This window comes from Bos grunniens, chromosome 2, assembly GCF_055505025.1.
Source record: "Bos grunniens cultivar Pamir isolate PY7600 chromosome 2, Bosgru_T2T1.0, whole genome shotgun sequence".
NCBI lineage: Eukaryota > Metazoa > Chordata > Mammalia > Artiodactyla > Bovidae > Bos > Bos grunniens.
Genome location: NC_141166.1, coordinates 94,426,508 through 94,453,862, shown reverse-complemented (window position 1 = coordinate 94,453,862; position 27,355 = coordinate 94,426,508). Strand labels below are relative to the sequence as shown.

The 27,355-nt window shown below is 35.3% G+C and overlaps 1 protein-coding gene across 19 annotated transcripts in view; it reads right to left on the bottom strand.

Moving 5' to 3' along the window:
* The window catches only part of GALNT13 (polypeptide N-acetylgalactosaminyltransferase 13), a 943,716-nt gene that overhangs the window by 743,412 nt on the left and 172,949 nt on the right, over window positions 1-27,355 (bottom strand). The gene's annotated exons all lie outside the window — the stretch shown is intronic.

Genomic DNA, 27,355 nt, shown 5'->3' with positions numbered 1-27,355 from the left:
TGTCTGAGCAACTCCAGGTCTGAATGAGGGCAGGAAGAATCTAAAAAATGGTTAATATTTAAAGAATCTAAAAGAATGATAAAAAGAAGAGTGTTGAAAACCCTAAAGTTAATTTCAGTGCAGGGCCCCAAATGAGATTGTACTAAAGATTCTATTGTTTAAAATCTTATACTTTAAAGTACATAAGAGATGTGAGGTAGAAACTGGTTATTTTTCCATTTAAAAAATAACATTTATGTGGTTTTGTTTAGTACAGAAAAGCATAAAATGAATATGAACATGTATTAATGTCCCAGCCCAGAAAACACCTTTTGTTAGGAAAAAGAGACAAATACACATGTCCCAATATTTAAACAGTTAATCAAAAGTCTACAAACAATAAATGCTGGAGAAGGTGTGGATAAAAGGGTGAGGGTGGGATGATTTGAGAGAATATTACTGAAACATGTATATTACCATGGAGAATTCCATGGACAGAGGAGCCATGGTGAGTCCATGGGGTCGCAAAGAGTCTGACACGACTGAGCAACATACACACACACAGAAATCAATTCTTATATATCTTTTTGAGAAATTATTGTCATTTAACATTCTAACTCTGTGTCTATCTTCCTTTAAGTTTATATTACACAATCCTAGATATACATATAGATACATTCTTTTTTTTATAAATATAAAAAGAAAATATTTATTGATATGGAAAACCACTCTCAGTATAATACTAAATGAAAATAGCAGACTACAACAGTAAATATTTATTCTAGTATTCTACATGAATAGTAGAAAGATTCTACATGTAGTTTTGGAAAGCTAGATATATTCTTGATAGTCGAGGTGGTGCTAGTGGTAAAGAACCTGTTTGCCAGCGTAGGAGATGTGAGAGAATCGGGTTCAACCCCTGGGTCAGGAAGATCCCCTGGAGGAGGGCATCACAGCTGAAGTATTTAGCATACATATTATTTGTACTTGAAAGGTATGATATACAAATATAATACCTCAATTATTATTCTCTTAATAATAACTCTGAAAAGTTTCCATATCAGCACTTATCTCACCTTTAGAAAGTCACCAAGCATATTATTCAACCAGTGCTCTACCAGAGGATATTGGAGTTTTTAGTTTTGCAATATAAAACAACACTATAATATACCCTTTTTCATATACCTTGTCATTAATTTGAAAATGTGTCTTTCAGGTTAAATTCTTACACCTGGAGTTGCTGAATTTAAGATTTTCTGCATTTTTCATTATTTGGATAGATATTGCCAAAAAACATTGCATCCATTTACTCTTCTACCAAAGCATGTGTGCATAGCTATTTCTCCATCCCTTACTTAACCTGAACTAGGTTTTGCCAATTTTTTTTCAGTTTTATTGAGACAGATATGTTGATAAATAAAATTTTAAATTACTTTACCTATATAATTTCACCAATTAAAATTTTGCAAATCCGGTATGTGAAATTTTATATCTTTCACTGATTTTTTTCCTTAAATTATGAATAAGATTGTTTTCATTTAAAATCTTATTGACAATTTGCTCATAATTTCTTATCATTTATTTAAAGTAATTAATGTAAGTGGAGAAGGTTTATTTAGCTTATTAAAAAATAAATAAATGGTCTTGTATCTAAACTCATTTTGCTCTATGTTATATTTTTACATTTATCTTGATTTATGAGAAGACAGGAGGGAGAAGAGAGAAGTGCAGAAACTGAATGAGCAGGAAGTAAGATAAAGATTATGCATAGAAAATGCAAGAGAAATAAAAACAACTAAGGAAGAGAAGAAAGCAGTAATAAGGAGGAAATAGAAAACCATGACTATTACACTTTATTGCTGCAGTTTTACACAGCTAAATAGAGTTGGAAAGAAGAATAGGAGATTTAGTACAAGAGGAGAGCATTTCTGACTCCTTTATCTATTGTGAACTCAAATGCTTGCCAAATTAAAAAAAAAAAAGCTATCATATTTTCTTTGGTTAGACTAGGACTAGCTGTGAATCTAATATAATAACTCCATGCTTCTGAAAATTATATAAAGTTTTTTTTCTTTTATCTTCTCATATTAAGCTTATTCTTAGAATAGTCTCTCTGTTTTGGCTTTAAATACAATATGTAATAATGGTTACATATTACACACATGCCAAGAAATTTTGCTTGCCACTCTATAAACAAATGATGATGTAGTTTTAGTTCACTAACTCAGAGAAGAAAATATAACTTTATTTTCTGATAACACTTCTTAATTTTTAGTATGAGTTCTCACTTCAACTTTCACTGGATTGAGGATTCTTAATCAAACCATTTTAAAATTGCCTCACTTGACCATTTACTCATCTTTAAATCCTAGGGTTTTAGGTGAAGAGGTGGGCTAGGTAGCACAAAATTTGGGTCGGCATACCTGGTTTATCTTTGTATCTTCACTGCTGACCAATGAAACTCACAAAGTACAAGCTGGGTGGTCCCTAGTTTGGATCTTAAGCCATCTTGGAGTCTAATCTTTTTCTATCCTATACTTCTGTTCTTCACAAGTATAACAGAAGAGGGCAGGAATTACTGCAGTATTAACTTGCCACCTTTAAAGGAACGAGAATAGACCTACTGGTCCTGGGCAATGCCAGGGTATAGAGGAATTCTGAGAGGCTGTCTCAGGCCCCTTTTGTTTGGAAATACCATGTGGTAATTTCTGGGCTCACACCTTAGTACACAAGCTTAGAACATAAGTTGAATCATTAAATTTAGCATTTTAGCTCTTTTTTCCATCTGTGTGTGTGTGTGTGTGTGTGTGTGTGTGTGTACTTGGTCGCTCAGTCGTATCTGACTCTTTGCAAACCCACGGACTGTAGCCCACCAAGCTCCTCTGTCCAGGGGGATTCTCCAGGCAAGAATACTGGAGTGGGTTGTAAGTAAGGTTCTCCATCCTTACTAGCCCTCAATCTATTTCCCCTTATAATCAAGAATACTACCTAGTATAAACTAAGAATAAGAAGTAGAGTTCATGCCAGGGGAACTTTGCTAGTGTTCTTTATGGCACCTGAAATCTATTGCTTATAGCTTGGATATTTCTATTTGTCTGTACCATAGACTGTCAAATTCAAAACCCAAGAATGATCTCTGTTCTTGTTTCTTCTTTCTTTTATAGCATGATCCCTTCCCTGAAACCTGGTGCAGAAGCACTTACTTGATTGCATGTGAAAATAGTCATGAATAAAAATAAAATATAAGAGGAAATACACGGGAGTATTAATTACAATACTGTCCCATTTAACACCATCAGTAACATTATGGGCCATTTCCCAACGAAGAAGTAGTATGAAAAAATATTCTAAGGATTTCAAAGTTTTAAATTTTTTAAATTACTATCGCCATTAGAGGTTTTGCAACCACGCCCTTAACCAAGTAACTAGTTGCTTAACTAGTATCTTGATCTCATCTTTTATTACTTTTAAACTTATTTGAGGATTGCATTAGATTGCTCTAGAAAAACTACTACTCTTTAAAATGTACATGATCTAAGTCCTCTCCACTCCCCTCCGTATGCCACCACCTCTCACGAGAACAGGTAACACTCAGAAACACTGAAAAGTGTTTGGTGCCCTGAAACAAAGATAATAGGGACAATTTTTTAAAGTGTTTATAATACCTTACATGGTTTATTTCAATTTGAAACAATCTTGATTGTCAACAAACCTTATAAAGAAGCTACTTTCATAGGTACTTGTTATAAACATCTTTTCCCACTAAATTTGCAGTTACTGCAAAATGCCAATCAGCTTCATAAAGTAAATTTAGTCTACCAGACTGAGCCTTAAAAGAAGACAGGAAATGATGAAACCACTTTTCACCATGGGTACTCCATTTTCACTGAAAAAAAAACAAAACAAAACTTGATTAAGACATGTTGACAGGCTAAAAGCAGCGTTGGCCAGGGCAGAGGAGAAAGTTAGTGCCTTAGTAATCAAAGCAGAGAACTTCTAAAATAAGTAGTCTAGGAAATGTTTCATCTAGGGAAGGCACAAAGCCCGGCTGCACTAAGGTTAAAGCAATTACTGAAATGTCAGGGCTGCACAGCAAAGGGAAGCTACAAAGATGCTTATGGAGGGTGACAGGCTTTTTTTTTTTTTTTGGCATTCTCTTTACAACTGTTTTCAGTAAATGTGTAATGTGTGAGTTAGAGGTAGTTAGTCCAGGAATCTTTGGGATAGACAGCATCAGGAATAAAAGGCAGTAGCAATTGAAAGAAGTTTCTTTTAGATGTTAATGCTTTGCTGGAATTGACATTTTGGAGTCTCAAAAAGTTATTTAATAGCTTCAGTGAAGCACTGAGTATGTTTTGTCCTTGGAGAAAACTAACAGACTGCTTGTAGTTTTCACTCGCTAAGTTTTGTCTGACTCCTTTGTGACCCCATGGACCGTAGCCTGCCAGGCTCCTCTGTCCATGGGATTCTTGTCCGGGCAAGAATACTGGAGGGGGTTGCCATTTCTTTCTCAAGGGATCTTCCTAACCCAGGAATTGAATCTGCCTCTCCTGCATTAGCAGATGGATTCTTTACCACTGAGCCACCAGAGAAGCCCAACAGATTGTTATGGGGAGGATAAAATGGGCCATGGGGGGACCCAAAGTCTTGGTGCTCTTTTAGCTTTACAGAATGTATTTCAAGAGAATTTTTATAGCTTTTAAAAGGATAGATCATCTTAGAATAAGTGCATACAACCAGTTGTGAGAAGTAAAACACAAACAGCTTCCCCTTCTTCCACCTTGATTTTTAACAATGTTTAGATACGAACTTTTAAAAGTATTCTGTCCTTAACTACTTTCTCAGATTAAAGCACACTTGAAAGGAAATGGTAGATTTTATATATCTTTTTCTTTTGCTTGGTTTCCACAATAATAATCATACCTATGTAGAAGTTCTGTATTAAATACAAAGTGCTTGAATGGGCAGAATAGATTTTCCTTATGTTAATGCTAGTATCTATAATAAGATTTTTCTTCTCCTGTTTCCTATGCAATCATGTGCATTTTCAGTTAGGAAGTCGTCACTTTATTTGAAAGGTGATTTCATAATTTATATTATGAATATATTTTCTAATGAATAATCCTAGATTTTACTAAAGGTACAAGCAAAGAGTAGATTAAAAAAGGAAAGAAGAAAAACCTCAAAGAAATAGTAGAGATGTATATTTAGTATGGACAATTTCTGGCAATTGGACAGGACTTATCATTCAGTATAATTCAGCACACTTCATGGTGTTTGAGGAAAAATAATGATTCTTGGTCTTAGATAAATGTACCATTTTGGAATATTTTTAAAACAGGATGAAAATAAATATAAGTAGTATGATACAAACAGAGTACATGATGAAGAAAAAAGATGTTATTGTTCTTAACCTTTCTTGGAAATAATATATTTTGGTCCAGAATAGGTTCACATTTGGGAAAAGAATGAAGAAAGTTTACAAGGAAGAGATGAGGTATTATTAGTAAGTGAATAGTTCGTATGACAATATGAGTGCTTTGCATCTAATAACTGTGAATCTTTCCTTTAATAGAAATTTGAAAAGTCAGTAGACTATGTCAACAACTGAATGAGGCAGCGCAGGTTACTGTGTACCCTCCCTATTGATTTTGATAATACTTTTAAAAACTAGGTTTCAAATTTGCCATAGTAAATCAATCAATATTTATTCAGTAATATTATGTTCTGTATCAATATTTGACTTTGTTTCTATCAATGTATTGCATCCAAATTGATGTCCTAATAAGTTTTAAGAAATGAAAGCGTTGTGGCCTATTTTTGAAACTCTGCATCATGTTAGTTTAGTAATGCATAAGGTGTCCTAAACAGAAGAGAAACTTTCCTGCACTTATTTATTTTTAAAAATAACATTATATATTATTTGATTCGTTAAACCAATATTCCTTTTTGTAAAAATTCTTTGGATTAATTAATTATATCTCTGTAAAAATTATACACAATTTAGATGCTTTCTACTTCTAGAAAAAATGCTTGCACATTTGCAGAATTTGATCAGAAGTAATTATGATAATTTATTTTATTTCTTCAGTAAGTTTTAACATGGGTAAGTTCTCACAAAAGGAATTTTCCTGTCAAAGAGATTATGGAAAAGTATAAATCTGGATTTTATACCTTCATAAATCTTTGCTGAATCAAATAAACTCTATATTCACCTAAAAAGCATTTAGAACTTCTGTTATGTTAGATATAACTAAATTTATAACTTACCTTCTATTTTTTTTGATAATTATAGTAGCATCATTTATTAAATATGTTTTTATTATGAAATTAATTTATACATATTAGAGAAAATTTGGATAAAAGAAAAAATAGAAAGAGAGGAAAAAAGAAACATCACTTATAAGCCCAGTATTCAGGGCTGCCCACTAAACAAATTTGTCATATTTCAGAATTTTTTTTCATTTTTTCAAGATAACATTCATCATGATTTATTCATACCTATTTATGATATATTAGATAGGTTATGATTAGTTTCACTATTATTTAAAATTATTTATATATATATATAATTTAAATGCTGTAAGTATATGTTAGTATATATACTTTAACATAATAGTCAATACTATGTATTTCAATTACTTTTCCAGGAATGTTGCTTAAAAATAATATATATTCCAGTGGCAATATATAATTAATTAAAATTAATAATCTATTATTTATCATCAATTATATTAACTAATATCAATAGGCATAAATAAGGGAATAATTACACATACATTTGGTGTTCCTGGCTCTGGGTATTCTAAATTACTTCTAGATTTAAGTATGCATTAATATTAGTACTTGTTAGTAGAGTTAGAGTTGGGTCTATAAAACGATTAACATTAGGGTCAAATTAAAAATTAAGGTTGTATATGGTTTGGTAGGGCTTCCCTGGTGGCTCAGATTGTAAAGAATCTGCCTGCAATGTGGGAAACCTGGGTTCTATCTCTGGATTGAGAAGATCTCCTGGAGGAGGGCACGGTAACTCACTCCAGTATTCTTGCCTGGAGAATCCCCACGGACAGAGGAGCCTGACGGACTACTATCCATGGGATCACAATGAGTCAGACATGACTGAGTGACTAAGCACAGCACAGCACAGCATAGTTTGGTATTAAAATTGCTTTTAGATTATTTTAGATTTAGGTTTTATGGCCCAGAATTGTTACCCAAAAGTGTGTGGATGTGAGTTTATATTAAGTTTTGGAATAAGGTAAGGGTTAAGATTAGTGGAAAGAGACACACCATAAATAATAGTTGTCAAACAGAGTAAAGTGTGCCTTGAAGTCTTCTCCAAACACTCTACATTTCTTCAGCAGCCTATTAAGTTGCAATACTCTCCACAAGTTTGATTAGATATTCTAACTAAACTTTGAAAGTAGCAACACTGTCTTGAAAAAGATTAAATGAAAATATTGTCTTATATTTAATTTACTTGATTTTTCAATTATCTGAGAATTTTAAATATTGAGGCAGCCACTTGCATTTCATGACCTTATAGACGCTGTAAGTGCCATTCTTCTCTTGAAATGCAAAGTAAAGAATAAGTAAGAAGAAAAGAAGAAAAAGAAGAGAAATCAGAGAGATTTCTTCATGAAAGTTGAAATTACTTGCATAAGGGAAACGTATATTCTATACCACAGGACTTTAATATTAAATATTTTTTAAAACTCATTGAGGTATTATTTTTGTTGTTCAGTCCCTAAGTCATGTCTGACTATTATTTGGGACCCCATGGACTGCAACAAGCCAGGCTTCCCTGTCCTTCACTATCTTCCAGAGCTTACCCAAACTCATGTTCATTGAGTCAATGATGCCAACAAACCATCTCATCCTCTGTCACCCCCTTCTCCTGTCGCCCTCAATCTTTCTCAACACCAGGGTCTTTTCCAACGAGTCAGCTTTTCACATCAGATGACCAAAGGATTGGAGCTTCAATATTAGTCCTTCCAATGAATATTCAGGGTTGGTTTCCTTTAGGATTGACTGGTTTGATCTCCTTGCTGTTCAAGGGACTCTCGAGACTCTTCTCTAGCACAGCAGTTCAAAAGCATCAATTCTTTGGCACTCAGCCTTCTTTATGGTCCAACTCTCACATCTGTACATGACTACTGGAAAAACCATAGCTTTGACTATATGGACTTTTGTTAAAAATTGTTATTTTTAATAATATTTGTATATAATTTTATATGTAACAGTTGTTATATATAATTATTTATATAGTTTTATTCTGATTCCTAGACTTTAAAATCCATCTTTTGTACTCTGGTTTTGCAGAACATCTATGGTTATCTTCTTTTCTCAGTCTTTCTTACCCCCTAATATTCAATTAACATGGTCAATGCTTAATATATTCTTCTTGTTGAGTAAAGAATTCAATATGTATAGCCAGCTAATGTTTCTTACACTTTATAGTGTCAATATAGAACCATTGCTTAGTTTCAGTGTTACTGTTGTATTTTATTTTCCTATCTTTATTTCAAGCTCTTTTATAAAGGGAAATTATGACTTTGCACCTATATCATAACTTTCTCCAGAAATAGGGTTTGTCAGTTTTCCCTAAAGCATAGTTAGCAATTTAGGTTTGATGAATATTCAAATTTTATTTCTTTATTTAACTGGACTACATTTATTGTGGTTGGTTATTTTTAAAATATCTTACAATAAGTGCCCAAATCGTCATCTTCCACTTATCTACTTCTCCAGAGGATAGAGTAATGGGCACTTCCTGTGGCTTTAAGTGATTATTCCTGATTAATGTTTGTATCATATTGATTTTGCAAGAAGTTGCTTCCTGTTATTCTCTACCACATTTCCAACAGAGAATGATCTTTAAGCAGGTTGTTGGAAAAGTATGCTCCTACAAAAACCTTTAATCTAACAAGCAAAAAAATTAAGTTAAAAGATTATACAATAAAATTGCAGAAGTCTGATAAATATACATTTTATATTTCTTAAGTTCTTAAAGTTAATTGAGAACTAAATAGCATTTAATAGTACAAAGCATTATCCTTGGAGGGCAATCGTATAAATAAGATCACATACATAAATCATTTACTAAGATCAATTGAATGTTTTTTATAGAAAAGGCAATTATCAAAATATTTTGCCTTGTTTTGACCAAAAAGGGAAAAATAATTTGGTGACAAAGAAAGCATATTTATAAGCCATGTCAATAAATATGCTAATTTAAGTCTTTATATGCTATGCTTTGCTTTGTTAAATGAATCAATTTCAAGGTGACACGTTTTGTGGCAATAATTGTTTCATAAAGTTAAATGCATTTCAATTTACTTTGGTCTCCTTGAAGTAAAACTTAACAAGACCAGTAACTGACATTTTATCAGCTTAATTTATTTAAACTTGAGCTTGTTTTTAAATCACATTGTAAGATTTTCCTTAAAAAAAAAAAACAGAAAACACTACAAAAGAAAGAAACAAAACATGCTTCAAATACCTTCCTTTTATTTCAGTAATGTTGGGCATGTATTTTCCTAACTAAGAAGAACATTTTATCTGTGTTTCAACGTCCTTTTCTGTTTTCCAGCCAAATAATTTTAGAACTCACCATTGACTAAGTCTTCTATTCTAGATCAGTGTTTTTACAACGTTTAGTCAAAGTTGTCAGACCTATGTTTCATTTCTTCAGGGACCACAGGTAGGCCTTTCTCAGCAAAAATTCAAAATATGTGCCCAGTGCCCTACACTTTATTTCTATTGTCCTTTTATATTTTTCAGGCACTTTTTTTTTCCAGTCATCCAGCTCCTTGTAACTTTTATCCATTAAACACTTGTATAAAATCAAACTTGTCTGTATTATATCATTGGATATCAAAATCAGCCATTTTCCATTTTAATTTGAATAATATAGCTCAATGAGTTTACAAATAGAAACAGAAATGCAGGAAGACAAAGTGGTTGTTTGAGGAGACCTTACAAATAGTTGAGAAAAGAAGGGAAGCAAAAGGCAAAGGAGAAAAGGAAAGATATATGCATCTGAATGCAGAGTTCCAAAGAATAGCAAAGAGAGATAAGAAAGCCTTCTTTGGTGAACAATGCAAAGAAACAGAGGAAACCAATAGAATAGGAAAGGCTAGAGGTTTCTTTAAGGAAATCTGATAATGTGATGAGAATTGCTAAGCGTTTTAGGAAATATGTGCTTGCCTGCCCAGATGAAGACTGGCCTTTGGTGTGGCTAGTGTTGTTAAGTTTGCTTGCCCCATGATCGTTTTCCATTCCATATTATTGTACAGAAACCACTTTAAAAATGGAACATTTTCATTATGTTTAAGGAGAGAATCGCATACAGAAATATGGTTAAGAAGGATTTTTTCACTTAACTTATGTGGAACTCAAATATCAAAGTGATTAACATAACCAAGCTGGTGAAAATAACTTTCAACACTTTATTTGGATATTCTGAGTATGTCAGCTCTCTCCCACATGGTATAATGTTGATTGTTCTCAATTAGTCTCGATTTGATTGCCATCAACTTCAACTGGTCTACCCCACCATCTCATCATCCGGTGAGAAATCTTCAGCGCAAAGCTTTGTAAACCACTTATGATACATTCAGTCATGCACCTTCTTCATACACAGCACAAATCTTTTTATTTCAGCTGTGTTTTTCCCTTTAATGAAGCAATAAAGCATAATATACTGAAAACATTGCTTTTCCTCCTTTCATCTTCAATATTAAAATGGCTATACAAAAATTCAAAAACTTTATTTTTTTTAATGGATGCTGATATCACAGCTGTCAATATAATCTGACAAAATTATTTCAAATGAATTTATACAACTAAGCACTACTAGAGCAATCTTATCGAAAAAACTGAATGAACATTTTGGCCAACCCAGTATTATTCTGATTTTTACAAATGAGGGAACTGTAGAGTTTAAGTAATACAGTGGTTAAATGTGACTTCTACTCTGTGCTCTTAATCAATGTGGGAAATTTTCTTAGATCTTCACATGCTAAATAATATCGTTTCATAATACAGAAACATGAGATGGTTGGATGGCATCACTAACCCAATGGACATGAGTTTGAGCAAGCTCCGAGAGCTGGTGATGGACAGGGGAGCCTGGCGTGCTGCAATACATGGGGTTGCAAAGAGTTAGACACGACTGAGTAACTGAACTGAACCGAGTAATACAGAAACAAAACTGTTTGAATATAAAAGAGAAATTGAAATAGAAATGCCATGTAAGACTTTGATACTTTTTTAAAGTCTTAAATAGAGTTGATAGTAGATAAGCAAGGAAGAATAAAATCTGAAAATCCTAAGGAATAAATAAAACCTCATAGATATTTATCAATTTTATACAATGAAAACAGAAAATGTGTTTTATTTTCAAACTCTAATGAGGAATGTCCAAAACACTGAAAATATGTTAGACCACCTAAAATGAAAAGACCCAATACATTCCGATGAATACATAGAAAGCCTGAAAAACAACACAATTGAACATAGTTATTAAGAGTAGAAAAATAAAAATTGGAACTCCCCTTAACAAGCCATTAAAAATGTAAAAATACTTTTGTAAAGATTTCTTGGGTCTCAACTTTCCTAATGTTTTAAAATTCTTCTCTTTCTGTCACCCTGTCTCCCTTCCTTCCTGTATGACTTCCTTCCTGCCTCCCTGAATAAATTAATCCACAGCTTTAAGAGTACATGCCTGGAAGGAAGACCTAGCTCTGTGTGGGATGTTACAGCCTGACTAGGATGAAGAGGATGGCAGAAATTACAATATCCCAGCAAGGGATATTGAATACTGAGTGGGTTGAAGGAGGACTTTCCCACTGGGAGGGCAATGAGTGCCTGGTATGTGCTTAGTCATGTCTGACTCTCTCCAACCCTGTGGACTGTAGCCGGCCAAGCTCCTCTGTCCATGGGATTTTTCAGGCAAGAAAACTGGAGTGGATTGCCATTTCCTCCTCCCGGGTATCCTCCCAACCCAAGGATTGAACCTACGTCTCCTGTGTCTCCTGCATTGTAGGCAGATTCTTTACCCACTGAACCACTGGGAAAGCTCAGTGGGTAAAGAATCAGCCTACAGTATTGAGAGGGCAATAATGAAACTATAACAGAAGCCCAGGATAGGATGTCAGAGGTTATGGGAGTAAAGAGGAATCCACATAGAGAGGGACACAGTAATGACAGCAGGCCCAGAGCTAGGCTACATGTGATAACAGGGGCATCTACATGGCAGCACATGGCATCAATGACAGCAGTAATGGGCCCAGACTTACATTCAGAGAGATGTAAAACAATGTAACAGATTTGTCACTGTCAGATAAACCAGGAAAATATGTGAGTAGCTGGAAAGATGAAGTGTAAAATGAATCCTATGGAGGTGGGTTACAGTTGGATATATAAGTATCAAACTAAAGTTCTAAAGAGATGTGTGTGTGTGTGTATCTGTGTGACAGAGACAGAGAGAGGCATAAGAATGTTGGTGTTTTCTTTTGAATATATAAACCTATACACATAGTCCCAAATTTTGTCTACTGACAGGACATACAAGCAGCAATATCCTAATAGCAATAAACACATCTAGTTCCTAGATCTTGGTTTTCAAACACAATTCAACATTAAGAGGAACCAAGGTTCTTAGGAGAGAAATATTTGATTCCAGGGTTGGAGAAGGGAAGCGAACAGGGTGAACTTGTAACAGACTGGTAGGGCATGTCAAAAGGACAGAGGAGCTCTGTTAAAGTGGCTCCTGTTGACCAAATCTGAGATAATTTGGACATCAAAAGAAATAATCATAGCAATAGATTAAAAGCCAATGAGTAGAATGAGAATCCATGAGTTCATCCTGATTGAAATGAATGGATAAATAAATGAATGAGAAGACAAAGCTTTTGCTTGTGATGGATACCAAACAACAAGTACAAGAGAAATAATAGTAAAAATGGAAACTCATCTTTGATAACCAAGAAACAAAAAGTAATGGATACTTTTACTAGCAGGTGAAAGTCTGATAATGAATGGAATGTGTAGATAATCTCAAAGTACTTCCCCATAAAATGCTTATTAATTTCAAATATAAAAACACTACAATGGAGTAACTTGGCAATCATCAACTGAAGTTAAGTGATCAAAGATAATATCGCCAGCAATGGGACAAATCAAATCCATGCATTACCTGCTAAAAAAGCAGCACAGTGATCAGAGCATCACTTCTGTTTTATCTCTGCCAAAAATGCATGGTCTGAATCTAATCGTACAGAAACATCAGACAATTCAGGTTGAGGGACATTCTGCAAAATTATTACCCTGTGATCTAAACTTGTTCCAAATGGGGCCCTGAGAGATTCTTCGAGACTGAAGGAGACTAAAGAGACATGACAACAAAACAGAGCACTTGAACCTGGATTGGATCAAAGATATTACTAAAGGCAAATTCAATGCCTGTCATCATTGAGATGGCCTACAGGTATTATCACAATATGAAAAAATATATATTTAGGTTTTCTTTCCAGAAACATCAATTTTACCTATTTTTAAATTGCAGTTTCTTAAAAAGGCAGCTTATTTTGTGTGTCACTCAGAAAATTCTATGTATCTGGCAACTTGACAACTTAATGCTTTTGATACATGGGAGCTTGGGGGGAAAGTCTATTCTCTTGGTAGAACAACAATGTAAAACCATTTAAAATAATAATAATAATAAGCCCTTAAGATCAAATTCAAAGTGCTTTTATTTAAAAAATTCCATTAAGCAAGAATTGGTCTCAGAAATAAAAGCAGGTAGGGCATGCCTATGGATCTTAATTAAATTCTCTGAAAATAAAAATTCAGAAATGCATTTCTGAATATGACACAGAACACACTGTAAAGAATCCTTGCAGCTGTGACACTCGTCTTTTGTCCTCAGGTAATATAAAAAGTGGTTCTGTCACCTCTGGATAGCCAAGGAGCTTCAGAGACTGATGGAGATTCTTGGTTCAAGGTTACATCCCCAGATACTCAGGGAGGTGCACATGAAAAGCAAAATACAGGTCTTGATTGTGGATCCTTACTAAACTATCCTCCAAAATTCAAAAGCTACTGTTCAAAATTCAATTCAGTTGCAGAGGAGGGTAAACTTCCAAACTCATTCTATGAGGCCACCATCACCTTAATACCAAAACCTGACAAAGATGCCACAAAAAAAGAAAACTACAGGCCAATATCACTGATGAACATAGATGCAAAAATCCTTAACAAAATTCTAGCAATCAGAATGCAACAACACATTAAAAAGATCATACACCATGACCAAGTGGGCTTTATCCCAGGGATGCAAAGGTTCTTCAGTATCCGCAAATCAATCAATGTAATACACCACATTAACAAATTGTGTATGTAAAATTTTAAACAAAGAAACAAAATGTCCCAGAAATATTTAACTCTGACTTAGGCCAAAGTATATTAGTTTCATCTGAGTATAGTTTCTGACCTCAAAAGCAGCACAGAATACAACTGTATCTAGAGCTATAGCCTAGAGAGAAATGAATGTTATGTAGATGTAAGCCCCATGGTTGCTACTAAAAAAGTAGTAGCCCTAGTCACTGGTTAGGCTCCATCCCTTCTGTAACCAACAAACAACCCAATCAACAAATGGGCAGAAGACCTAAATAGACATTTCTCTAATAAAGACATACAAATGACCAATAGATACATGAAAAGAGGCTCAACATGGCTAATTAAGAGAAATGCAAATTAAAACTACCATGAGATGTCACCTCACACCAGCCAGAATGGCTGTCATAAAAAAATCCACAACAATAAATTCTGCAAATGGTGTGGAGAGAAGGGAACCCTCCTACACTGTTGGTGGGAATGCAAACTGGTAAAGTCCTCTGGAAAGCAGTATGGAGGTCCCCTAAAAAACTAAAAATAGAGCCACCATACAACCCGGCAATTCCACTCCTGAGCATATATCCAAAGAAAAACATGGTCTGAAAGGATAGATGCACCTCAATGTTCATTGCAGCACTGGACAGAGGTTTGAATAAAGAAGATTCGGTACATATATACAATGAAGTATTACTCAGCCATTAAAAAGTAATAAAATAATACCATTTGCAGCAACATGGAAGGACCTAGAGATTGTCATACTGAGTGAAGTAAGTCAGACAGAGAAAGAGAAATATCGTATGCCATCCCTTACACGTGGAATCTAAAAAGAAATGATACAGATGATTCAAAATGGAAAGAGACTCACAGACTTAGAGAAAGGACTTATGGTTACCGGAGGGAAATATGGGGGAAAGGGACAGTTAGGGAGTTTGGGATGGGCATGTACACACTGGTGTATTTAAAACAGTTAGCTTACTGCATAGAACATGGAACTCTGCTCGATGTTATTTAGCAGCCTGAACAGGAGGAGAGTTTGGGAGAGAATGGATATATGTATATTCATGGCTGAGTCCCTTCTGTGTTCACCTGAAACTTACAATATTTTTAATTTCTATACCCCAATATAAAATACAAATGTTTACATTAAAAAATAAAATAGAAAAAGCAACTCGTCAGTCTCTAGGATGTTAATAGATGTGCCTGAAATTGACTATGCACATCTATTAACAGCCTGCAGTTTAAGCAAGCTGCTCTTGTGTGCAAACCTATCCCTGACCCCTTGCTTATGTCCCTTTACATTGCACTTCGATTTTATTTTTCTACAGTAAATTCAGGAGACAAGACTTGCAAAGTTGTGTTTTGATAAGTCAGTAAGTCAAGCAATTCATGATTGTCTTTTTGTTCTCTCAGTAGCAGCTATAATTTTTCTAGTGGAGGGTATCACAAGGAACTCACACATGAGAGAAAAGGGACAACAAATGTTTATGTGAAGGTATGTTAATTACAACACATTATGAAACCAAAAATTTAAAACCTCTTTCTGGTAAATGTTTTATAGAGCTATGGAAAAAGCCTCTACATACAGAACAAAAAGCAAGCACATTTTTGGGGTGCACATGGAGGCAGAGAGGCCAGTAAACTTAATTGAGGTACTTAAAACATGGTTTCCGGCTTACATAGTTTAAGGCAGTCACAAGCCTTTGTGACTGAAACAGCATCCTTCAAAGCAATCAAATAGACATCCAACAGGATCCTGTGGTATTCCAGAGTGTCTGAGACAATTAAACAACCTATGACCTTCCTGAAAAGGAAGAAAGTATAGACGTTGAAGAAATGAAAAGAAATGGCCCTACGATGAATTCAGCAATCTAAGAGAACACTGTTACAGAAGGGAAGGGATTTATATGTTTTAAATGGACAGTCTGCTGGAAAATCCACTGAAGGCCCTGAGTTCATACTCTTGTGTTACTCACAATGATTTAGCGTACATTAAGCTTTATTCCACCAGTTTACCTGCTATGAAATGAACACTTTACCACTACATGCCTGCAGTGGCTTCTACTTTAGACCCCCATGATATTGCCAATAACCATTTGCTCAGTAGCAGCTGCAAATGCCTTACACAGAGAGGAAACTACTTGGGAGATTTAATAATATTCATTCTAAAAGTCTTCACTGAAAAGAGCTGAATTCCAAGTTTGCTGAAATAAGCCCTTTTATACAGGAAAGAAACATGGCAGCATGAAGGTGCAAATATGTATGCATATGAGTACCGAATATGAAAGGGGATAATTAGGAAAAAGAGGAGCTGCACCTAACAGATCACTGTGCCTTAAAGAAAACCATTCTACAAGTAGTTATTAAAATGTTTTTATCTGTAAGGAACTTTATCAGGAACTGAATATGAATAAACAAACACAGGTCCTGCCTTCTTGAAGTTTACAGAGCAACATGAAAGTCAGGTTAACTTCACTAGCTCAATTTCTTGCATAGTCTGTTCTACGTCAACGAACGCAAGATGGATGAAGAGGATAGATTATCTGCAATGTGATAATGGTTATGGGACTTCCAGAGTACATTGTGAGAAACGCTGGGCTGGAAGAAGCACAAGTTGGAATCAAGATTGCCAGGAGAAATATCAATAACCTCAGATATGCAGATGACACCACCCTTATGGCAGAAAGTGAAGAGGAAATAAAAAGCCTCTTGATGAAAGTGAAAGTGGAGAGTGAAAAAGTTGGCTTAAAGCTCAACATTCAGAAAACGAAGATCATGGCATCTGGTCCCATCACTTCATGGGAAATAGATGGGGAAACAGTGGAAACAGTGTCAGACTTTATTTTTCTGGGCTCCAAAATCACTACAGATGGTGACTGCAGCCATGAAATTAAAAGACGCTTACTCCTTGGAAGGAAAGTTATTACCAACCTAGATTGCATATTGAAAAGCAGAGACATTACTTTGCCAAAACAGGTTTGTCTAGTCAAGGCTATGGTTTTTCCTGTGGTCATGTATGGATGTGAGAGTTGGACTGTGAAGAAGGCTGAGCACCGAAGAATTGATGCTTTTGAACTGTGGTATTGGAGAAGACTCTTGAGAGTCCCTTGGACTGCAAGGAGATCCAACCAGTCCATTCTGAAGGAGATCAGCCCTGGGTGTTCTTTGGAAGGAATGATGCTAAAGCTGAAACTCCAGTACTTTGGCCACCTCATGCGAAAAATTGACTCATTGGAAAAGACTCTGATGCTGGGAGGGATTGGGGGCAGGAGGAGAAGGGGACGGCAGAGGATGAGATGGCTGGATGGCACCACTGACTCGATGGACGTGAGTCTGAGTGAACTCCAGGAGTTGGTGATGGACAGGGAGGACTGGCGTGCTGCGATTCATTGGGTCACAAAGAGTTGGACACAACTGAGCGACTGAACTGAACTGAACTGATAGCTCAGATGATAAAGAATCTGCCTGCAGTGCAGGAGACCTAGGTTCGATCCCTGGGTCAGGAAGATCCCCTGGAGAAGGAAATGGCAATCCATTCTAGTATTCTTTCTTGCCTGGAGAATCCCATGGACAGAGGAGCCTGGTGGGCTACAGTCCATGGGATCACAAAGAGTCGGACATGACTAAGTGACTAACACAACAGCAATACAACAATGGTTATATTTTGTTTGGTAGGAATGCTTTCACCCATAGTAACTCATTACTTAAACAAGGATTCAATTTCCCTTGCATTACAAGAGATACGAAAGTAAGTAGCAATTAACATCTCCTTTAACCTCAAATAACATTGAGGTTCATCTCCTCAGTGATTCAAGATCCCAACATCTTTCCATTCTTCTACTTTGCCATTTCTAAATGTTGACTTTTTATCCTTAGGCTTGTTGCCTCATGGTTACAACATGGCTATTACAACTCCAAGTAACACAACACCTCAGAATAAAAAGGGTAGGAAAATGGCCACAACTGAGAAAGAACTTTTCTATCAATATGGTTTCACTAAGAAGAAAAATATCCCAGAATTTCCAGCTGACAGTTTTTCTTTTATATTTTATTGGCTAGATTAGGTCAAAAACCTATCCCCAGTATGGCGACTAAATCCACCTTTCCTGAAATTCAGTCCTCCACACATATAACTAAAGAAATAATCAGGGTTTGTTTATTGCAGAAGGAGGGATTACTTGGATAAGCAACCATAGATTTTGTATGTTTAATACCCATTTGCAGACTTTAAGTGGTATGTGTTTCTCTTATACAAATATGTCCCCATTCATTTACTCATAGAAAAATATACAGTTTTAATTATTCTATCCATATAGAAAATAAATTTGTACCCTCTTACATGGACCTTGATTCAGCTACTGTACTTATTTTCAAGTCTGAAAGGTGCTAGGGTGGATTTCATGGTTATAATACAACACAAAAACTGGTCTATCCAAAAATTAAACACACACCTTCTGCCTCATTAACCTTTATGATAACCAACTGTGACAACATTCCCAAACTCAGTTATAATGTGCAATTCTCTATTCATTTTCTTTCAGTAGAATTAATGTACACATTCATATGCTCACATGAGCTAGGCAAAGGATTCAAAACTACCAAACATGAAATCAGAAGATGATGGAACAAAAGTATGTTCTTGGCTCTGTTTATAATGTTGTCTCAAAAACTTAGGGATGTATCCTTGAACCCCACTTAACAATTTAGCATATATAAATTTATCTAAATTCCTACACCATCCAGTGATATTTTTAGTCCAGAAAAACCTTTACAAAGATAAATTTTCAACTACATTGTGATATCACCTCACACCAGTCAGAATGGCCATCATCAAAAAGTCTACAAACGATAAATGCTGGAGGGGGTACGGAGAAAAGGAAATGCTCTTACACTGTTGGTAGGAATGTAAATTGATACAGCCACTATGGAAGATGATATGGAGATTCCTTTAAAAACCAGGAATAAAACCACCATATGGCCCAGAAATCCCACTCCTAGGCATATAACCTGAGGAAACCAAAATTGAAAAAACACATGTATCCCATTGTTCATTGCAGCACTATTTACAATAGGTAGAACACTGAAGCAACCTATATGTCCATCAACAGATAAATGAATAAAGAAGTTGTGGTACATATACACAATGGAATATTACTCAGCCAAAAAAGGAACACCTTTGAGTCAGTTCTAATGAGGTGGATAAACCTAGAGCCTATTATACAGAGTGAAGTAAATCAGAAAGAGAAAGATAAATATCATATACTAATGCATGTATACAAAATGTAGAAAAATGATACTGAAGAATTTGTGTGTAGGGCAGCAATGGAGAAACAGACATAGAGGACAGACTTATGGACATGGGGAGAGGTGAGGAGAGGGTGAGATGTATGGAAAGAGTAACATGGAAACTTACATTACCATATGTAAAATAGACAGCCAACAGGAATTTGCTGTGTGTCTCAGGAAACTCAAACAGGGGCTCTGTATCAGCCTAGAGCAGTGGGATGGGGAAGGAGATGGGAGGGAGGTTCAAAAAGGAGGGGATATATATATATATATACATACATACATACACACACACATGCCTATGGCTGATTCACATTGAGATTTTATAGAAAACAACAAAACTCTGTAAAGCAATTATCCTTCCATTAAAAAATAATTTTTTTTTAAAAAAGATAAATTTTCCTGAGCTGTTATGAAGCAACTCATTGTGTTGCGTCTATAGAGTAACAGATAATTCAAGGACTTGATATATTTCTTATTTCTAAAATGAGAAAAAAAGGTATTCTATTCATTTCAAAGAGCAGTTCATGACTCTATCACTATTTATTAGCACTGGGAATGTCAGTGGTGGCAGATAAATATCTCAGTAAAGCACATTGCTTACAACAAAACCAAACAATGCCAAACAGTTATGTGCGTTTAGTCTCTTCACCAATCGAGAAATCAAATCTCCAGTTTATTTAGAGGGTATCTTTCTCACAGTGGTTTAGAATAGCTCCACACTGCAGACAAAATGATGCCAAATTTGAAACTGACAAGTGTATATCATTTCCTAATCTCAGTCCTTAGCTTGAAATCTTAGTGTCACAGTAACAATTAAAAATTATTTTAAAAATAGATTTAACCAAGAAAAATAGACTTGGCTTCCTCCACGGTAAATTTTGAATCCACATTTATGTCACTCTATTTATACAATACAGTTCAGCAATGCCATGCGTCACTGTCAGTCATGTGTGGGCCTGGGAAATGCGTAAGTTAATGATACCACTGAAATCACATGTTTTTCTGATATTAAACTCAGTCCCCAATCTGATTCTACCTTGTTCAGACATGAATAGGGCAATCTGGATGACATGGAATGAATTTCTTATTAAATAAGAAATAATTCCAATATTTTCATACTTAATAAAGCAGTATCCATATACCTTCCCAGCTTCATATAAATATTCTGAATTTATATATTTAAAATCATATAGCTGGACAAGATTTCAGATTTGACCTAGTTTTGTAGTTGAGGAGGACTGTTTATGACTTTCTTGCAATTTGGGAGCAAATCTAAAACGAAAACCCAATCTTGTACCTAGGTCAGTTTGTTTTTGTTGTTGTTTTAACTCAAAATTCAATTCACCAGGGCTAATTACTTGAGAGATCTTATATGCATTGGAAACATGGTTCAAAGTTAACCAAATTTTTATACTGAAAATTATAAACTAGAAAAATTAAAGAAAACAAGTAATGAAAATGTATCACGTTCATAGATTGGAAGTCTTAAATCCATTAATTGCTCTTTGGATTCAATACATAGAAGTAAAATCTTGAAAGAATTTTTTGTAGAATTTTTAAATCTGATTCTAAAACCTTCACAGAAGAGTAGAAGTCAAGAAAAAAAAGAACAGTCAAGGGAAATTTGAAGAAAAAACCTGGGTTATTTCTCTACCAAAGAACAAAAATTTTTATAAAATATGATGGTTAAGATAGTGTCTTATTGGCATAGATAATTGACCAGAAAAAGAAAATACAATCTATAATTTTAAAAATTATATATAACATATATATATGCATATGATACATGTATCAACACATATGTATTTAATGGTGGTTTAGTTACTAAGTCGTGTCTGACTTTCGTAACCCCATGGACTGTAGCCTACCAGGCTCCTCTGTCCATGGGATTTTCCAGGCAAGAATACTGGAGTGGGTTGCCATTTCTTTCTTCAGGGGATCTTCCCGACCCAGGAATCGAACCCAGGTCTCCTGCATTGCAGGCAGATTCTTCACTGACTGAGCTTTGAGGGAAGCCCTATGTATTTAACACATGATATTAATATATATGTCTGATTTGTGAATAAGATATACTGCAGTACACTGGAGGAAGGTTAATCTTAATGCATGGTGTTGGGTTAACAGTAATTCACTGGAAAAAAAAGTTAATCCACTCCCCACCCTTATATAAAAGTTGACTCCAGAGGGCTGCAGATCTAAATATAAAGGGTAACAACATAAAGCTTTAAGTTACAAACATAACTTTGTAGTGAAACAGAGAAATATTTCTGGAACAGGACCCAACAAACTAACTATACAATTACAAATGATAAATTATATTAAAATTAAGAACTTATGTTCTTACAGGTAATATTGAGAGTGAAAAGTCAACTCATAAAAGGAAAAAGATATTCATAATAATACATACATCTGACAAAATATTCATATCTGAAATACCTTAATTTTTACAAATTAATAAGAAATGGTGAGAATATCCAATTAAGAAAGTGGCAAAAAGTTTTTATAGATACTCACTACAAGAAAATATCCAAATGACCCTACTGTATGCTTACTGCACAGAAAAAGTGCTCAACTTACATTAGTCATTGTAAAATACAATGTGAAACAAGAAAATACAAGTTGAAACTAAAATGAGATACTATTACATACCTAATAGACTAGTGAAAATGAAAAATACAGAAAACACTCACTGTCAAGCTGTTGAGAAACTGAGTCATAAACTCCTGGTACAAGTGGAAACTGGTGAAGCTGTTTTACAAGACTTTGTGACAGTATTTTTAAAATTGAATATGAATACACTATTACCAGCAACTCCATTCCACTCAGTCATAACAGAAATGAATATCAAATTTTCATAGTAGCTCTATCTGCAATAGTCCAAGGGAGTAAAAAAAAAAAAAAAACTACCAGGTATCTAACAACAGAATGGATAAATCATGGCCTATTCACAAAAAAGTGAACTAATATACAAAAATTAGATTGAATAATGTAAAACTATGCACAAAACAATGGTAAATATCATAAACCTATTTTTTAGCAAAAGAATCCAGAAACAATAAACTTGCAATTCTATTGTGCAAAGCTTCTATAAAGAAAAAAACTATGTCTTCTGTGAGAAATCAGAGTACTGTTTACCCATGACCAAGTTAATATTGGCAATGGAGCAGGATTTAAGAAAGTGCAAAATAAATAAATGAGTTCAAAATAACCTTAGGTGTGATTTTTTTAATCACAGTTTTCTGTGAAAAGTAAGCTTTAGAATCTATCCAATAACTGAAATTCATATGATAATAGTAATGTTACACAGAGCTCAATATTATGGTTGCTGCTGCTGCTGCTGCTAAGTCTCTTCAGTCGTGTCCGACTCTGTGCAACCCTATAGACGGCAGCCCAACAGGCTCCTCTGTCCCCGGGATTCTCCAGGCAAGAACACTGGAGTGAGTTGCCATTTCCTTCTCCAATGCATGAAAGTGAAAAGTGAAAGTGGAGTGGCTCAGTCATGTCCGACTTTTAGCGACCCCATGGACTGTAGCCTACCAGGCTCCTCCGTCCATGGGATTTTCCAGGCAAGAGTACTGGAGTGGGTTGCCATTGCCTTCTTCGCAATATTATGGTTAAGAAGCTTTAATTGTATGATTTCAGGTCAGCAGCAGGGACCCCATGAGTTGCTACAATTTTTTGAACAAGAAACAAGCTATTTACTAATCTCCATATTGTTCTACATAGTGGCTGTACTGGTTTGCCTGCCCACCAACAATGTAAGAGGGTTCCTTTTTCTCTGCACCCTCTCCAGCATTTACTGTTTGTAGACTTTTTGATGGCAGCCATTTTGACTGGTGTGAGTAGTACCTCATTGTGGTTTTGATTTGCATTTCTCTGATAATGAGTGATGTTGAGCATCTTTTCATGTGTTTGTTAGCCATCTGTATGCCTTCTTTGGAGAAATATCTGTTTTGTTCTTTGGCCCATTTTTTTGATTGGGTTGTTTATTTTTCTGGAATTGAGCTGTAGGAACTGCTTGTATATCTTTGAGATTAATTCTTTGTCAGTTGCTTCATTTGCTAGTATTTTCTCCCATTCTTAAGGCTGTCTTTTCACCTTGCTTGTGGTTTCCTTCGTTGTGCTAAAGTTTTTAAGTTTAATAAGGTCCCATTTGTTTATTTTTGCTTTTATTTCCATTACTCTGGGAAGTGGGTCATAGAGGATCTTGCTGTGATTTGTGTCAGAGAATGTTTTGCCCATGTTTTCCTCTGGGAGTTTTATAGTTTCTGGTCTTACGTTTAGCTCTTTAATCCATTTTGAGTTTATTTTTGTGCACGGTGTTAGAAAGTGTTCTAATTTCATTCTTTTACATGTGGTTGACCAGTTTTCCCAGCACCACTTGTTAAAGAGATTGCCCATCACCAGATGAATGGATAAAAAAGTTGTGGTACATATACACAATGGAATATTACTCAGCCATTAAAAAGAATGCATTTGAATCAGTTCTGATGAGGTGGATGAAACTGGAGTCTATTATACAGAGTGAAGTAATTCAGAAAGAAAAACACCAATACAGTATACTAATGCATATATATGGAATTTAGAAAGATGGTAATGATGACCCTATACATGAGACAGCAAAAGAGACACAGGTGTAAAGAAGTCTTTTAGACTCTGTGGGAGAAGGTGAGGGTGGGATGATTTGAGAGGGTAGCATTGAAATGTGTTTATTATCATATGTGAAGCAGATTGCCAGTCCAGGTTCGATGAATGAGACAGGGTGCTTGGGGCTGGTGCACTGGGATAACCCAGAGGGATGGGATGGGGAACACTTGTGTGCCCATGGCTGATTCATGTCAATATATGGCAAAAACCACTACAATATTGTAAAATAATTAGCCTCCAATTAAAATAAATAAATTTGGAGAAGGCAATGGCACCCCACTCCAGTACTCTTGCCTGGAAAATCCCATGGACAGAGGAGCCTGGTGGGCTTCAGTCCATGGGGTCTCTAAGAGTTGGACATGACTGAGCGACTTCACTTTCACTTTTCACTTTCATGCATTGGACAAGGAAATGGCAACTCACTCCAGTGTTCTTGTCTGGAGAATCCCAGGGACGGGGGAGCCTGGTGGGCTGCCATCTATGGGGTCGCACAGAATCGGACACGACTGAAGTGACTTAGCAGCAGCACAGTAAAATAAATAAATTAATTTTAAAAAAAGAAACAAGCTATTTAATGTGCATTTATTTCTTTAACACCAAAAAAGGTGGGGGAAGCATGTGAGCTAAATGCTGTGCTTTGGTTGTATGTAACTTTAAAATAAATTTCTGATGTGGAAAAGAGAAGAGGCAGAAACTTGGGCCTTCATTGTATGAATGGGTTTTATTTGGCCTATTAACACCCAGCTTGGAGTATCCCTTATCAAATTTACTTTTCACAGGAATTTTATGCAATATGGCTCTCTAAGCCATATTTCATTCACACAAATTATGATTGCATCAAAGGTTGTCTAAAGAAAATTAACCTAAAGTATTGATTCTAATGGAAAAAAATTGCCATTTTTAAAACCTACACAAGTTATGTCTGTGAGAGTAACTAAACATAGCATTGACTTGTCATTCCAATCAGTCACGTTAATTGAACCTTCACAAATGGCTCAGGTTATGATTTAGAATAACTAACATATGATGACCATGTACGTGAAGATAAATACCACACTTGGATAGTTTCTCCATGTATGTTTGTAGTATGTGTGTTTGAGAGTTTCTATAAAAGCTATTTTAAATAGACATGAAATATGTTAATATTTTCCTTAGAAAACATTTTTAGATTTATTATATTTGGATTAAAATCCTCCTCAACAGAATAACAAACTCCATATCAATACAAAAGAGATTGTTAAAGAAAAAATAGAGGCTCTGAGCATTTCCTATTAACACAGTACCCTAAAAAATTATTGCTAATTAAGATTACCACATTTGCACACAAAAGATAGTACAAAGAATGTTTTATAATTTACTCCAAACAAAAGGGGAAAAAGGACCTTTTAAATATTAAGCATAAAGTTAACACTCTGTAGAGTGGTAATTCAAAAAAATACCCCTTTTTCATGTGATTAAACTGTGTAGCACATTAGGAATGCCAATTAAAGTTCCAAATTACATTTTTTTGAACCAACTGCCAGTGGCATCCATCTTCCTCAAAAGTAACATCTGTGAGGCTGGCAGCATGGGACCAGATTTTTGGACACTATGAGGTAGAATATCATAAGCTTTACGTTTTACCCGCCCCCAAAAAAGTCTCCTTGAACTTTCTTGGCCTACCTTTAACCATGCATTTTTGAAAATTTTCCATGACTTTATATTATCTTGGAATTTAAAGGCAGAGAAACTGCATCTTAGTCATATTATTTTCAAAGAGGTTTTGGACAAATACAGAAGCAAATACCTCCACATCATCAATTACACATTAAAGAGGTACCTTTCAGTCAATGTCAATTAAGCCCTCAAAAAAAGGACTTTTGCAAGCTAGCCGCTTAAATGCAGAATCTAATGAGTTGGAGAGGATGGAAGATAAATCCAATCTCTTTTCGTGTGACAGGAATTCAAACATTTGATAACATCTGCAATGGTTAATTTTATGTGTCAACCTGACTGGATTAAGGGATGTCCAAAGAGCTAGTAAAACATTATTTCTGGGAGTGTCTCTGAGAATGCTTCTGGAAAAGATTAGATGTTAGCATTTGAATCAGTAGGCTGAATAAAGTCCCCTTTTACCCATGTGTACAAGCATCATCTAATCTCTTGAGGGTCCAAATGGAACAAAGAAGGGATAATTCTCTCTCTCTCCTTGAGCTGGAACATCCCCACCTGCCCTCTGATATCAGAGTCCCCAGTGCTCAGTCTGCTGGTCCCTGGGACTTAGACAAAGACCCATCTCTGTGCCCCCTTCCCAACCTCACTACCCTGTTCTCAAGCCTTACTCAACTGAACTATGCCACTTTCCTGAATTTCCAGTTTGCAGAGAGCAGACTGTGGGACCTCTCAGTCTCCATAACCTTGTGAACCAATTCCTCCAATAAATCTCTCTCTGTCACACACACACACACACACACACACACACACACACACACATATCTGTGTCTGTATATATATTATTGGTTCTATTTATCTGGAGAACCTTGAATAACATAACACAAAAACATAATTTCTATCTCAACATATCATCCTGGTCTTCCCTTTTCCAAGCTAAACAGTCTCAGTTTTTTAAAACCACTACTGATCAGATGGTTGCAATCACCCTAATAGTATCAGCACCAAATGTAAAGACAGAAAACTAAGGCTCACGCTCCCTGCCATCTTTATCAGACATTCAGTAGAATAAAAACAGAGAAGGGGTCCCAGTGGGAGTTAACCTGGTCTAATTACAATCAATAGACAATACTTCCCTGGAACTCAAGGGAAATTTCCATTGGCATTTCTTCTTTCATAAAGATGGAATGCTAGAACTTAATGAGACATTGAGTATAAAGACATATGATTTAGATACAGAATTTAAATGTCCTGCTCAATAGCAGCACATTATGTGTATATAGTGCCTTTTGCTTTTCAAAATACATTCTAATCCTGATCCTCACAGTTCTGCAAGGTCAGCAGAATAGATGTTATTATCCTTGACAACATATAGATGAGAAAGCTAGGGGGC